At 42.0% G+C, this 16,567-nt stretch overlaps 1 non-coding gene across 1 annotated transcript; it reads left to right on the forward strand.

The window, feature by feature from the left end:
* Positions 1 to 10,411: 10,411 nt before the first annotated feature.
* Positions 10,412 to 10,527, forward strand: LOC142177703 (U5 spliceosomal RNA). The gene has a single exon (XR_012706268.1). It is a non-coding gene; the product is annotated as a U5 spliceosomal RNA (small nuclear RNA).
* Positions 10,528 to 16,567: the final 6,040 nt, after the last annotated feature.

Below are 16,567 nucleotides of genomic sequence, written 5' to 3' on the forward strand. Positions count from 1 at the left end.
CAACTGAGTCAGTTGAGCTAGCTTCCTATAGTCTTCGGGATGTTGCAGTTAATTGGTACGAGTCTTGGGAGTTATTCAGAGGTGAGGATGCCCCTCCAGTAGTATGACAAGAGCTTACAGAGGCTTTTATTCATCATTATTTGCCACCAGAGCTTAGACATGCCAGAGTTGATAGGTTCTTGACCCTTCGGCAGGGTAATATGAGTGTTCGGGAGTACAACCTTCAGTTAGATTCTTTTGCTAGGTATACTCCCACTATTGTAGCTAAGATGGAGGATCGGGTTCACCGGTTCGTGATGGGGTTGGAGCCGCACCTGCTTAATGACTGTATGTCAGTCTCACTTCAGCCAGGCATAGATATTTCTCGTATTCAGGCATACGCTCAGGGTGTAGAGGAGCGTAATTAGAAGCAGAGGGCCGATTGTGAGCATGATAGCGGCCAAAGTAGGAGAGCGAGATCTTCAGGTCCTTCTAGTGAGTTTTGAGGTGGTCAGCGATAGCAGTACCCGAGGTATCCAGCCTAACCATTGGCTAGTGCACCCCCTCAATTTACCGGTAGGAGATTGGATAGTTCCACATATTCAGGGCCTAGTCAGAGTTTCCGGGCCTCTAGTTCTCAGTATAGGGGTGGGTTAAGTCAGATGAGGCCACCCTTGCTACGATGTGCTCAGTGTGGTAAGCAGCATGCCGGGTAGTGCCTTGTAGGGTTGGGTATTTGTTATACTTGTGGTTATCCAGGCCACGTTATGAGAGATTGTCTGACGAGAGGTGGTGTAAGTATAGCTCAGACAGTGAGATATGTAGCCAGTTCGTCATCATCAGTACGGCCCCCTGGGCAAGGTTCACAGGCACCAGCTGGTCGTGGTAGAGGCAGAAGTGGAGCATCTAGCTCGAATGGTCCTCAGAACTGTATTTATGCATTAACGGGTCGACAGGATCAAGAGTCATAACCTAATGTTATTACATGTATATTATCAGTCTCCTCATATGATGTATATGCATTGATTGATCCAGGTTCCACCTTATCGTACATCACTCTGTTGGTTGGTAGTAAGTTTGGGATAGAACCTGAGTTGATTGAACCTTTTGAGGTATCTACACCTATTGGGGATCTAGTGATAGCTAGATGGGTATATATAGACTGTATAGTAGTAGTTCATAGTCATTCTACAGTAGCAGACCTGATTGAGTTAGATATGGTGGAATTTGATGTTATAATGGGTATGGATTGGTTGGCTTCTTGTTATGCTAATGTTGATTGTAGATCAAAGACGGTTCGGTTCCAGTTTCCAGGGAGCCAATTCTGAAGTGGAAAGGTAATATTGCATCGTCAAGAGGTAGGTTTATTTCCTATATCAAGGCAAGAAAGATGATCAGAAAGGGCTATATTTATCACTTAGTTCGGGTACAGGATGTGAAAGCAGAGTCACCGACCCTTCAGTCTATCCCGGTGGTTAATGAGTTTCCCGATGAGCTTCCAGGCCTTCCGCCAGAGTGGGAGATTGAGTTTTTTATTGACACATTACCAGATACCCAGCCGATATCTATTCCTCCATATAGAATGGCACCTGCAGAGCTGAGAGAGTTGAAAGAACAACTGAGGTATTTGCTTGAAAAAGGCTTTATCAGAACTAGTACATCACCGTGGAGAGCACCTGTGTTATTTGTAAGAAAGAAAGATGGTTTCTTGCGGATGTGTATTGATTACATGCAGTTGAATAAGGCCACGATCAAGAATAAGTACTCGCTCCCGAGAATTGATGATTTATTTGATCTGTTACAGGGTGCCAGATGTTTCTCGAAGATAGACTTGAGGTCTGGGTACCATCAGCTAAGGGTTAAAGAGAAAGATATTCCGAAGATAGCATTCAGGAGCAGATACGGGCACTTTGAGTTTTGAGTTATGTCATTCGGGTTGACCAATGCCCCAGCAATATTCATGGACTTGATGAACCGTGTGTTCAGACCCTTTCTAGATTAGTTCATGATTGTATTTATAGATGATATTTTGGTTTACTCGGTTCAGAGGCTAAGCATGCAGATTATTTTATTGTACTCAGAGTTCTACAAGAAAGGAAGTTGTATGCAAAATTCTCTAAATGTGAATTCTGGTTGAATTATGTAGCCTTCCTTTGTCATATTATTTCAGGTGAGGGTAATCGGGTTGATACACAGAAGATTGAGGCAGTGAAGACTTGGCCTATACCCATGACACCGACGGAGGTTCGTAGCTTCCTGAGTTTGGCAGATTATTACAAGAGATTTGTAGAGGGTTTTTCTTCTCTTTCAGCACCATTGACAAAGTTGACTTAGAAGGAAACTAAGTTTCAGTGGACTGATACTTGTGAGTGGAGTTTCCAGGCATTGAAGGACAGATTGACTTCAGCACCGGTTCTAACACTTCCATAAGGAAATCGATGGTTATGCTATCTATTGTGATGCTTCGGGCGTTGGATTGGGTTGTGTATTGATGCAACATGGTAAGGTTGCCGCTTATGCTTCTATATAACTAAGAAACCATGAGAATAATTACCCGACCCAAGATTTAGAGTTAGCCGCGGTGATTCATGCACTAAAGATGTGGAGGCACTATTTGTATGGCATTCATGTTGATATTTATACAGACCATGAGAGCCTTCAGTATATATTCAAGCAAAAGGAATTGAATTTACGTCAGAGGTGATGGTTGGAGCTACTGAAAGACTATGATGTTGATATTTTATACCATCCAGGGAAGGCGAATGTAGTAGCCGACGCCCTCAGCCATATATCTATGGGTAGCCTATCATATTTACAGCCAGAGAAGAGTGAGATAACTCGTGAGATTCATCAGCTAGCTAATCTTGGAGTTCGATTACTAGATTCATGTGGTACCAGAGTTACTATTCAGGACACGACAACATCCTCTCTAGTAACTAAAGTGAAGGAATGCCAGTATGAAGATCCTGTGCTAGCTCACTACAGAGATACAACCCCTCAAAAGGAGAAGACACCATTTGAGATTACAGGAGATGGAGTCCTCAGATATCGAGGTCGACTATGTGTTCCTAATATGGCAGGGTTGCGCCAGCAAGTTATGGGAGAAGCTCACTATTCTCGTTATTCTATTCATTCAGGAGCGACGAAGATGTATCATGATATCCGGGGAATATACTGGTGGGACGGAATGAAGAAGGATATAGCAGAGCTTGTTGCTTAATGCCCTAATTGTCAGTAGGTTAAGATTGACCATCAGAAATCCGGTGGATTATTACAGGCTATAGACATTCTGACTTGGAAATGGGAAGTGATTAATATAGATTTCATCATAGTCTTACCTCGTACCCAGTATAAGTTCGATTCTATATGGGTTATTATTGATAGACTTACAAAATTAGCTCATTTTCTGTATGTCAGGACTAGGTATTTAGCAGAAGAATATGCAAGGCTTTACATTAAGGAGATAGTACGACTTCATGGTGTCACTATATCTATTATCTTAGATAGAGGATCTCAATTTATAGCTAACTTCTGGAGGTTCTTCCAAAAAGGATTGGGGACTCAGGTAAGTCTTAGTACAACATTTCATCCCCAGACAGACAGACAGGCTGAGCGTACTATTTAGACACTTGAGGATATGCTACGGGCTTGTGTGATGGACTTCAGGGGTAGCTGGGATGATCATCTTCCACTTATTGAGTTCGCATATAATAATAGTTATCATTTCAGCATTCAGATGGCTCCATACGAAGCTCTTTACGGACAAAAGTGTAGGTCTCCTATCAGATGGTTACATATTGGGGAAACTAAATTAGTAGGACCAGAGTTGGTACAACAGGCAGTTAAGAAGATTAAGCTTATAAGTGAAAGGCTATTAGCAGCTCAGAGTCGTCAGGAGTCCTATGCAGATATTTGACGACGAGACTTGGAGTTTCAGGTAGACGACTGGGTATTCCTAACGGTATCACCGATGAAAGGCGTTATGAGATTTGGTAAGAAAGGAAAGCTTAGCCCTCGGTACATTGGACATTATAAGATTAGACGCAGAGTAGGCCAAGTATCATACGAGTTAGACTTGCCTTCCAACTTGGAGTTTGTACATCCAGTCTTTCATGTGTCTATGCTCCGTAAGTGTATTGGAGATCAATCTAAAGTCATTCCAGTTGATGATGTTCAGGTTACAGATCAGCTATCATATGAGGAAGCTCCCATTGCTATACTAGATAGAGAAGTTCGGAGATTGAGAACTAAGGATGTAGCTTCGGTTAAAGTACTTTGGAGAAATAATAATGTAGAGGAGATGATTTGGGAAGCTGGAGAAGAAATAAAGACTAGGTATCCTCACTTGTTTCCTCTTCCAGAGGAGGATCGGACTGAGACATCACAGCCTTTAGGTACGTATATGATACTTGACTCTTATGTTAGTTATTATTATTGGTCGTGTGAGGCTATTGGTGTTATTGATGATTGTGGCCCTGTATAGCTTTGTATTGTTGGGTTTGCTGTGTGAAAGGTAGGTAGTAGTACCGTTACAGAGGAGACTTTGCCAAAATTTCTATAGATTTCTGGGAGTTTAACATTCGAGGATGAATGTTTCTAGGGGGGAAGATATGTTACGCCCTGTGCATCCCAAGGCGATATAATGAATATGAGACTTGTTAATCTTAATTTAAATGAGTTTAAAGTCATAATATGTCTATATATGATGTTTGGATAGAAAATATAAAGTTTGGGAAAAATCGGATTAAATCGTTAATTGATACGACATCGAAGTAGAGAGATATCCGCATTATCGCGAGACTGCGCAAGCAACTCGGTTGGGACCCACTTAAGATGGCCACCGACCCTACGTCTTTTAAAAGATGTTTCAACCTCATTTCAGGCCATTTCTCACCCAAATTTCGTCCAAAATCTCTCCAAAACCCTACCTAACATATTCCAAGATCCCAAGAACCAAACTCAAGGGAAATCAACTCAAATCATCATCAAAGATGTTAAAGACTACAAGAGAATGCTTCTATGATGTTGTGGTGTAATTAAGGGCTATTGTGAGCTAAGTTGAGATGGGGTTTCGAGTTATAGCTGTTGTCCAAGGTATGTATAATATCTTCTTGATTTTACCTAAGGTTAATCTTGTGTTGGCTGTGTTGTTTGAGTGAAAAACCATAAGATAGCACTTGAAAGAACATGGGATAATGTTGTGGCTGCTGTTGTTAAGTTTTTTCTAGGTGTTAATTAAGTTGATTGAAGAAGAAAAGATGAAAAACAAGTGATTGACGATAAAAAATAAGGTGCTAGATATATGGGGCTGTTTTGGAAGGCATTTTGTGGATGTTTTGAACTAGAAATAATATAGTACATATAAGTATGATGTTTTGAAGGTTGTAAACTAATTTATGGAATAAGAGTTGGATTCAATTTATATCTTGTTATGAATAAAAACGAGATTGCCACTCAATATGATTGTTATGATAATCGGAGAAACTCATATTGGATAATATTGTTGTTGTTGCTATTGTTGGTTATAGTTGTTGTTGTTAGGTTATTGATGACCCTTAGTAGTCTTTGGGATGTATTAAAAATAGGAGAGTTGCTGCCCGATTTTCCTTAAGCCATACGACAAGCCAAATACGATGGTACGACATTATATGTTAACGGAAATATCATTTCACTTGTTGTACATGCAAGAAGTTGTGTTGATCTTGGTTGAGTAATAAGTAAGAGATCATACAGGTATGTTAAGGCTATCCCTTCTTTCCTTTTGATATAATCCATATGATACAACGAAACGAGCAAGCACGCCACTTTCACGAATGATTCTATTCATAGAAGTACTAGGGTTACCTATGTTCTTGATTCCCCATATGTCCTACTATCATATCATCTGTTCATGGGTCTCATGACATTCCGAGAGATCTTATTGACTTATTACATTATGCACCGCTTTCATTTATAAATGTATATCGACCCATGACCAGATGGCGTTATATACACACCACCACCTGATCAGCTGGTATTCGTTTATGATTTCGCCCACAGAGGCTGAGATGATATGATGGGATGCCCTCAGGAGCTTAATGATGTTATGTACGCATATACCTATGCATGATATGACATTTATACGCATACGCATGACATTATAAATATCTTCATAATTCACAGAGCTATTCAGACTTACAAGTTGAGTTCTTTACTCAATGTTTCTTTCATGCCTTTTATATATTGATTTTTATGCCTTACATACTCGGTACATTATTCGTACTGACTTCCCTATTGCCTGGGGGCCTGCATTTCATGCCTGCAGGTGTAGGTAGACAGGCTGACGGTCCCCCTCCTTAGGATCCTAGCTCAGTGAGAGTTGATGTGCTCTATTTGATCCGGAGCTGCTATTGGATTTTGATACGATACGTTTGTATATATATAAGGGTAGTTTTACACTCTATTAGAGGCCTGTAGACAATCATCTATAATTGGATAGTATGTGGCCTTGTCGGCTCACCCTACTATATTCCACATGTATATGTATATATATCTTTCAAGTATGTCTCCTCACGTATGTTATTCACGTGATTCAGCAGTTTAGGGGTAGATGTTATGCATGACCTACACTTATTTCATGTTTATATCTTAAACATGTGCTTAAGGGTGTTCGGTAGGTAGAACTCGGGTACTCGTCAATGTCCATCAGTTTGGGTCGTGACAACATTCCATGTGACCAGGGGCGCATTTGCCATACGACATATGGGTACACATGAACCCAGTAACTTTTGCCTAGATAGTGTGTATGTGTTAAAAATTTCACTAAATATCTATAGATATTTAATTGTGAACCGAGTTATTATTATAAATTTACTTAAAGTTATCATAGGAACTCATAAAATTCAAAACCTGAATCTCCCTCTGCATGCGACATTACATATGCCAGCTTCCAGCATCTAAACAACAACATACCAATTATAATCCCATATAATGGGGTCTGGGGAGGATAGTGTGTACGTAGACTTTACCCCTGCCTTTGTGGAGGTAGAGAAGGTGTTTCCAATAGACCCTCGGCTTAGGCAAGCATAGGTACCACAATAATAACAAGAAACAAGACGGGACAACACTGAAAAACCATGTAAAAGCAGCATACACAACAAGATAGTAAGATGATCGAAATGTAAAAAAAAACCCACATGTATTCAAATAAGACTACTACCAACCAAATGTGAGAGTACGTACTAACACTACCGGTCTGAATAATCTAGACTACCTAACCTACTATCCTAATCTTCGACCTCCACACCTTCCTATCATAGGTCATGTCCTTGACAGTTGTAGCTGCGCCATGTCATGCCTAATCATCTCACCCCCAACTCTTCTTCGGCCTACCTCTACCTCTCCTAAGGCCCTCCAATGTGAACCTCTCAGACCTCTTTACCGGAGCATCTGTGCTTCTCCTCCTCACATGTCCAAACTATCTAAGTCGTGCTTCTTGCATCTTTTCCTCAATAGGGGCGACACCCACCTTGTCCTGAATAACTTCATTCTGAATCTTATCTAATCTGGTGTGCCCGCACGTCCATCTCAACATCCTCATCTCTGCTACCTTCATCTTTTGGACGTGAGAGCTATTGACTGGCCAACACTCAACTCCATACAACATAGGCGGTCTGACCACCGCTCTATAAAACATGCCTTTAAGTTTTGGTAGTACCTTTTTGTCACACAAAACACCGAAAGTAAGTCTTCATTTCATCCATCCCGCCCCAATACGATGTGTGACATCTTCATCAATCTCCCAATCCCCTATAAAATAGACCCAAGGTACTTAAAACTCCCCCTCCTAGGGATGACTTCTGAATCCAGCCTCATCTCCCCTTCCACTCCCTGAGTAGCACCGCTAAACTTACACTCCAAGTATTCTATCTTGGTTTTGCTCAACATGAAATCTTTAGACTCCAGGGTCTGTCTCCACACCTCTAACCTCACATTAACACCGTCTCACGTCTCGCCAATCAAAACAATGTCGTTTGCAAATAACATGCACCACGACACCTCCCCTTGGATATAGCGAGTCAGTACATCCATTGCCAGGGCAAACAAAAAAGGGCTGAGTACCGACCCCTAATGCAACCCCATCATGATCAGAAAATGGTCCGAGACCCCTCCCACTGTCCTCACACAGATCTACGCTCTCTCATACATGTCTTTAATCACCCTAATGTAGGCCACATGTACCCCTCTAGCCTCCAAACATCTCCACAGAACCTCCCTCGGGACTTTAGCGTAAGCTTTTTCTAAATCGATGAACACCATATGCAAGTCACTCTTTCTCTCCCTATATTGTTCCATCAATGTCCTAACAAGGTGAATGGCTTCCGTAGTCAAACGTCCTAGCATAAACCCAAACTGGCTCTCGAAAATAGACACTCTTCTCCTCACCCTTAGCTCCACCACCCTCTCCCATACCTTCATAGTATGACTGAGCAGCTTAATACCCCGATAGTTGTTGCAATTTTGGATATCATCCTTACTCTTGTACACATGAACCATCGTGCTCCATCTCCACTTTTCGGGCATCTTTTTCATCCTAAAAATGACATTAAATAACCTAGTAAGCCACTCCAAGCCCGCCCTGCCCACACTCTTCCTAAACTCCACCGGGATCTCATTTGGTCCGGTAGTGTTGCCCCTGCTCATCTTACGCATAGCCCCCACAACCTCCTCAACTCTAATCCGCCTGCAATACCCAAAGTCGCAACAACTCTGGGAGGATCCCAAATCACCAAGAACAATGTCTCTGTTCCCATCTTCGGTCAGGGGCGTATCTATGTTAGCAAATGTGGGGCACATGTACCCATCCTCTTACCAAGTAAAAGCGGATTTTATGTACAAATTTTTAATAGTTTAGCCATATAGAGTAGATGGCACCCATGCTCAAATTCTGGCATTGGTGCCTCAGGTCGAGACCCCATGGACACACATTAATATAATACTACGTATTTAGTTTGTACCTCGTAGCGCTTTTTTTGTTTTAGTTCTATTTTTTTTCCCTTCTTATCATTTTTTCCTTTTTTATCTCCTTCGCCAAGTTTTCATGGTAAACAATCACTTAAGGAGTCGGAAATTAAACTACTTATTACTTTCATTGATTTTTGTCTTATCTTGAACCACTATAAATTTGTTTTATTATAAATAATTTATGTGACAATAAGATCTAAGTCTATGATGAGACTTGTTTAAATATTTTTATCCCAAAATATTGCTTAAACATATTTGAATTTCAATCAAATTATTAAAATTATTTTTCAAAATTTATAGGATAAAATATATTTTTCTTTTTTTGGATAAGCAAGTCACATATAAAGAACTTGTCATATGCTCTAAGAGCTTTTTGATATTTTCATTTTCTTTTAGCTATAAAATTTGCAAAGTTTCAATTTTTACGGTATTAAATTTTCATTAGTATTCTACTTTTCCTTTTTATTTTGAATTATATGCTAAAGCCTGAACATGTTTTAAGATAAACATTATGCAATGATTGTCGAATTATAATTGATAATATTAATGACAAACACAGATTTAGAATAGTAAGATTATAGCTTATCTCGTTGAATAATGTGCAAAATTATTAATATGTCATAAAACACAAAAAAAAATACACATCACTTAATATTATGACAAGTATCGTGGTGCACCCATGGTCTTAAAATCATGGACCCGCCTCTCTGTCCTCGTTCAAGAGACTATGGAAGTAAGTTTGCCATCTCCGACGATATGCGCCTCATCCAACAAAACTCTACCTTCTTCGTCATTGATGCACTTCACTTCGTCCAAGTCACGGGTCTTTCTCTCTCTCACTCCAAGTCGTAGGTCTTTCTCTCTCTCACCTTGGCTAGCCTAAACGGCCTCTTATCCCCGCCTTTACCCTCAAGTTCTTCGTATAAATGACTAAATGTTACAGTCTTAGCCGTCGTAACCGCTAACTTCGCCTCCTTCCTAGCCAGCTTCTAGCATCTATTTTTTCAAAATTATCAAGAACCTTAAATGAATAAAAGCTAAAAGCAACTACGCGAATGAATCAAAGGACAGAGCAAAACGATCCACAAAGTCGCTTCTATTTAAAATGTAGACTCTAAACCACAGGCAAGAGTGGGTTGCTCAAGCGGTGAGCATCCTTCACTTCCAAATAATAGGTATGAGTTCCAGTCACCCCAAGAGTAAGGTGGAAATTTCTTGGAGAGAGGGAGCCGAAGGTCTATCGGAAATAACCTCGCTACCCTGCGTACACACTACCCTCCCCATACCCCACTAGTGAGATTATACTAGATTGTTGTTGTTGTACTCTAAACCACAGAAGAGAGCTAACTCCCACATCATAAATGAAAGAGTAAGCCCAAACTTCTTGTTAGATATAAAAGGTTACTTAAGCATAATGCAAAACTCTTGCAACTAACGGAGTGAGCACAAAGCAACTTTTCTTTCGCCTTTTACTAAAGAATACCGTGTGCGCGCTGCATTTAGTGGCATACACCAATTTTTGGAGGGGTTCTCAAGTTGAGTGCCCCTACAATTCCAGTTCTAATCTTTGATTTTTAATAGGGATATAAGTGGAATTAACTGGTAGACTTTGTGGGTTTTTCTATGTTAGTCTTTCTAAATGAAAATGATAATTTGTTACTGCAGTTGGGAGTAACTTTCCTTTAATTATCTTTTGGAAACATATACACAACATCCGAAGCTATAAATTCTTCCCATTTGATAATAATATGAGCCTACTGATATTTATAAGTTTGAACAGAACAATAAAAACCGAGTAAGATTATCCGCCTACAATATCCAAAGTCGCAATGACTCTTGGAGGATCCCAAATCACCCAGAACAATGTCTTTGTTCCCATCCTCGTTCAGGGGCGTATCTATGTTAGCAAATGTGGAGCACATGCATGTCACGATCCAAAACTAACCCCTGTCGTGATGGCGCCTATCGTGGAACTAGGCAAGCCGACTCATTTCCAAAACAAAATAATATTTTCATTTCAAAGATAATTTCAAGGTTATTTAACATAAAACCTCCATTTAGAGAGTTCAAATCAAAGAAAAATAGAAGTGCGGAAAAGAAAAGCCCGACATCGGGGTGTCACTAGTCATGAGCATATACTACAATCTGTCTAACAATATCAAGGCTAACTCAGCCCGGAAAATAGCTAAATACAACTAGAGGAAGATAAGAGGGAGAAGAGTAGGGGCTGCGATCGCCAAACAGCTACCTTGCTATCTCCGAGAAAATCTGCAACCAGAACACTCAATAACTGCTACCGTGTCCAGCTACACCTGGATCTGCACACAAGGTACAGGGAGTAACGTGAGTACGCCAACTCAGTAAGTAACAACAATAAATAAAGACTTAGCAGTAGTGACGAGCAATAAAGCACATGCAAAGGTGCTTTATTCATATCAGGAAATCTCAGTAAAATACCACATGCTCTTAAAAAAATCAGGATTTGAATCAAACATCTCGTTTAAACCCAGTTCCAGTAGAAATCATTTAAAGACATTTTTCCAACAGTTTTTCAAACAAAAGCTCAATGCAAAGGTGAGCAAAAATGATGAAATCATAAACAGCCCCTCGGACAAAACATCACTCGTATACAGCCCCTCGGGCAAACCTCACAGTCACTCGTGCCACTCGAGCATACCTCACAATCACTCTTGCCACTCGGGCATACCTCACAATCACTCTTGCCACTCAGGTATACCTCACAATCACTCTTGCCTCCCAGTCACTCAGCACTCGGCACTCACACTCAGTAGGTACCTGCGTTCACTGGGGGTGTGTACAGACTCCGGAAGGGCTCCTTCAGCACATCGCTATAATCTGCACGGACAACTCACGTGCGATAATAATAAAGTATGTTGCAGGCGGGCACACCCGATCCACACTCATCCTCACAAATCAGGCCCTCGGCCTCACTCAGTCATAAAGTATGCTGCAGGCGGGAAGCCCCGATCCACACTCATCCTCACAAATCAGGCCACTCGGGCATTTCATTAAAACAGGGCATTCGGTCCAAAACATTTATATGCATCAAAATAGAGTCATAAAATTGAGTTATGCGGTAAACAAGTATAAACATGACTGAGTATAGATTTTTCAATCGAAAATAGTGAGAGGATGGTAAGAAACAGCCTCTAAGGGTCCAAACAGCATTGGCGCAAGGCCCAAACATGGCATTCAGCCCAATTATCAGAAAATCTTTCTAAAATATATAAGTATCAATGGTTTCAACAAAGTATGCAACTTTACAGTTGCTACGGGGCGGACCAAGTCACAAATCCCCAACAGTGAACGCCCACATGCCCGTCACCTAGCATGTGCATCACTAAAAATAGTAGAATGATAAATAATCCGGGGTTTCATACCCTCAGGACTAGATTTACAATCGTTACTTACCTCAAAATGTGAAACTTTTTACTCTGCTATGCCTTTGCCTCGCAAATCGGCCTCTGAAAGCCTCGAATCTAGTCATAAATAATTCGTTCAGTCAATAAAATTCATTGGAATTAATTCCACAAGATAATAATGATTTTTCCATAAAAATCCGAAAATTAGCTCAAAAATCGCTCGTGGGGCCCACGTCTCGGAACCCGACAAAAGTTATAAAATCCGAAAGCCCATTCAACCACGAGTCTACCCATACCAATTTTACCAAAATCCGACCTCAACTCGACCCTCAAATCTACAAATCTTATTTCCAAATTTCTAAGTTCCAATCTCCGATTTACACCTCAAAATCATGTAATCTAGTCGGATTATTCGATGATAATTCAATATTATGGAGTAGAAATGATCACAAGGGACTTACCTCAAGTTTTTCTTGAAAATATATCAAAAATCGCCTCTCCTCAAGCTCCAATTTGTCAAAAATGGCAAATGGGACGAAGTCCCTGTTTTTATAATTCTGCCCAGACATCCTCGGTTCTGCCTCGATCTTAGCCTTCGATCGAGGTCCTCGATCCTGCCCCTCGATTATGTCTTCGACCCGGCCTTCGACCGTGACCCTCGACTCTAGGCTCGATCATGCCTTCGATCGTGGCCCTCGACCGTGAGCTCGATCTGGGCTTCGATCGTGGCCCTCGACCCTGAGCTCGATCTGGGCTCACATCTGGGCTCGATTTCTGGGTAGAAGCAATTTCCAACAGAAGGAAATTGAAGCAGCTGTTCTAGTTCTATTTTTGATCCGTTAACCATCCGAAACTCACCCAAGACCCTCGAGACCTCAACCAAATATACCAACAAGTCCTAAAACATCATACGAACTTAGTCGAATCCTCAAATCACCTCAAACAACGCTAAAACCATGAATTACACCCCAATTCAAGCCTAATGAACTTTGAAATTTCTAATTTCTACAAACAACTCCGGAACCTATCAAATCACGTCTGATTGACCTCAAATTTTGCACACAAGTCTTAAATGACATAACAGAGGTATTCCAATTTTCAGAATCAAATTCCGACCCCGAAACGACCGGCCGGGTCGTTACATCCTACCCCTCTTAAACATTCGTTCGTCCTCGAACGGGTCTAGAAACATACCTGGAGTCTCGAATAGGCATGGATATCTGCTCCGCATGTCCCGCTCGGTCTCCCAGGTGGCCTCCTCCACAGTCTGACTTCTCCATTGCACCTTCACTGAAGCTATATCCTTTGACCTCAACCTTCGAACCTGTCGATCCAAAATAGCCACCGGCTCCACATCATAAGTCATATCACCCTCCAACTGAACCGTGCTGAAATCCAAAACATGGGACGGATCTCCAATATACTTTCGGAGCATGGAAATATGAAACACTGGATGCACACTCGATAAGCTGGGTGGCAAGGCAAGCTTATAAGCCACATATCCTATCCTCTCAAGCACCTCAAAAGGCCCAATGAACCGAGGGCTCAACTTGCCCCTCTTCCCAAACCTCATAACACCCTTCACGGGTAATACCTTCAGCAAAACCTTCTCCCTAACCATAAAAGACATATCACGGACCTTCCTATCCACGTAGCTCTTCTACTTAGACTGCGCCGTGGGAAGCCGCTCCTGAATCAATTTCACCTTATCTAATGCGTCCTGAACCAAGTCTGTACCTAAGAGCCTAGCCTCACCCGGCTCAAACCATCCAACCGGAGATCTACACCTCCTCCCATATAAAGCCTCGTACGAAGACATCTGAATACTCGACTGATAACTGTTGTTATATGCAAACTCCGCGAGTGGCAGAAATTGGTCCCATGAACCCCCAAAGTCAATGACACAAGCACGCAACATGTCCTCCAATATCTGAATAGTGCGCTCGGACTGCCCGTCTGCCTGAGGGTGAAAAGATATGCTTAACTCAACCTGAGTACCCAATTCTCGCTGTACGGCCCTCCAAAACTGCGACGTGAACTGAGTACCCCTATCTGAAATGATGGAAACTGGGACACCATGCAGGCGAACGATCTCTCGGATGTAAATTTCAGCCAACCGCTCTGAAGAGTAAGTAGTACCAAATGGAATGAAGTGCGCGGACTTGGTCAGCCGATCCACAATAACCCAAATAGCGTCGAACTTCCTCGAAGTCTGTGGGAGCCCAACTACAAAGTCCATAGTAATCCGCTCCCACTTCCACTCTGGGATCTCTAACCTCTGAAGCAAGCCACCCAGTCTCTGATGCTCATACTTAACCTGCTGACAGTTTAGACACTGAGCCACAAACCCAACTATATCCTTCTTCATCCACCTCCACCAATAGTACTGCCTCAAATCCTAGTACATCTTCGCGGTACCCGGATGGATGGAATACCGCGAGCTGTGGCCTCCTCAAGAATCAGCTCTCGAAGCCCATCTACATTAGGCACACATATCCGTCCCTACATTCTCAGCACCCCGTCATCATCAATAGTCACATCCCTAGAATCACCTCTCCAAACCCTGTCCTGAAGAACGAGCAAGTGAGGGTCATCATACTAACGCTCCCTGATACGGTCATAAAGAGAAGACCTAGAGACCACACAAGCCAATACCCGACTAGGCTCCGAAATAGCCAATCTGACAAGCTGTCCTGCCAAGGTCTGAACATCTAATGCCAAAGGTCTCTCTGCTGCTGGAAGATATGCTAAACTCCCCAAACTCTCTGCCCAGTGACTCAAAGCATCGACCACCACATTGGCCTTCCCCGGATAGTACAAAATAGTGATATCATATTCCTTAAGAAGCTCCAACCATCTCCGCTGACGCAAATTAAGATCCTTCTGCTTTAACAGATACTACAGACTCCGGTGATTAGTATAGATCTCACAATGAACCCCATACAAATAATGACGCCAAATCTTCAAGGCATGAACAATGGCTGCTAACTCAAGATCATGGATAGGATAGTTCTTCTCATGGGTCTTAAACTGGTATGAGGCATAGACAATCACCCTACCCTCCTGCATCAAAACACAACCAATGCCTATCCTCGAGGCATCACAATACACGGTGTAAGAACCTGAAGCTGATGGCAAAACAAACACTGGAGCTGTGATCAAAGCAGTCTTGAGCTTCTGAAAGCTCTCCTCACATTCATCCGACCACTTGAATGGAGCACCCTTTTGGGTCAATTTGGTCAAGGGCGATGCAATAGATGAAACTCCCCCCACAAAGCAACTGTAGTAACCTGCCAAACCAAGAAAGCTCCTAATCTCTGTGGCTGAGGACGGTCTGGGCCAACTCTGCACCGCCTCTATCTTCTTCGGATCTACCTGAATACCCTCACTGGACACCACGTGCTCCAAGAGTGCTACTGAACTGAGCCAAAACTCACATTTAGAGAACTTTGCATAAAGCTTCTCCTCCCTCAATTTCTACAACACAACCCTCAAATGCTGAGCGTGCTTTTCTTGGCTACGAGAGTACACCAGGATGTCGTCAATGAATACAACGATGAATGAGTCCAAATAGGGCTGGAATACACTGTTCATCAGATGCATGAACACTGCTGGGGCATTGGTCAACCCAAAAGACATCACCAAGAACTCATAATGGCCATATCGGGTTCTAAAAGCTGTTTTGAGAATATCTGAATCCCGAATCTTCAGCTGGTGATAGCCGAACCTCAAATCAATCTTGGAGAACACCCTCGCTCCCTGAAGCTGGTCGAATAAATCATCAATACGAGGCAAAGGATACTTGTTCTTGACTGTGACCTTGTTCAACTACCTGTAATCAATACACATTCTCATGGAACCATCTTTCTTTTCATAAATAGAACCAGTGCACCCCAAGGTGACACACTAGGCCGAATAAACCCCTTATCAAGGAGTTTCTGAAGCTGTTCTTTCAATTCCTTCAACTCTGCCGATGCCATACGATATGGTGGAATAGAAATGGGCTGAGTGCCCGGCACCAAACCAATACCAAAGTCAATATACCTATCAGGCGGCATGCCCGGTAGGTTTGCAGGAAACACATTCGGAAAATCACGTACCACCGGAACAGAATAAATGACAGGAGTCTCTGCACTAACATCCCTCACAAAAGCCAAATAAGATAGGCAACCCTTCTCAACCATGCGCTGAGTCTTCAAATA

This window comes from Nicotiana tabacum, chromosome 23, assembly GCF_000715075.1.
Source record: "Nicotiana tabacum cultivar K326 chromosome 23, ASM71507v2, whole genome shotgun sequence".
NCBI lineage: Eukaryota > Viridiplantae > Streptophyta > Magnoliopsida > Solanales > Solanaceae > Nicotiana > Nicotiana tabacum.